Source organism: Myotis brandtii, unplaced genomic scaffold, assembly GCF_000412655.1.
Source record: "Myotis brandtii unplaced genomic scaffold, ASM41265v1 scaffold63, whole genome shotgun sequence".
NCBI lineage: Eukaryota > Metazoa > Chordata > Mammalia > Chiroptera > Vespertilionidae > Myotis > Myotis brandtii.
The window spans coordinates 1,498,455-1,498,809 of NW_005370411.1; the positions used below are offsets into that span (position 1 = coordinate 1,498,455).

A 355-nucleotide genomic window follows, 5' to 3' on the forward strand; every position below is an offset into this window, starting at 1 on the left:
GCTCTGCTCAGCCACAAGCCAGGCTGATGGCTGCCAGCACAGCGGTGGTGGTAGGAGCCTCTCCCGCCTCCTCAGCAGCGCTAAGGATGTCCAACTGCAGCTTAGGCCTGCTCCCCGCTGGCAAGTGGACATCCCCCGAGCTCCCGGGCTGCCAGACAGATGTCTGACTGCCAGCTTAGGCCCAATCCCCCAGGGAGCAGGCCTAAGCCAGCAGGTGGTCATCCCCCGAGGGGTCCCAGACTGCGAGAGGCCTGGTGCACGAAATTCATGCACTCAGGGTGGTGGGGGCATCCCTCAGCCCAGCCTGCACCCTCTCGTAGTCCAGGAGCCCTCGGGGATGTCCAACTGACAGCTT

General features: G+C 64.5%; 1 protein-coding gene across 1 annotated transcript in view; it reads left to right on the top strand.

The window, feature by feature from the left end:
* CRYBG3 (beta-gamma crystallin domain containing 3) overlaps positions 1 to 355 on the top strand; it is a 134,311-nt gene that overhangs the window by 94,433 nt on the left and 39,523 nt on the right. The gene's annotated exons all lie outside the window — the stretch shown is intronic.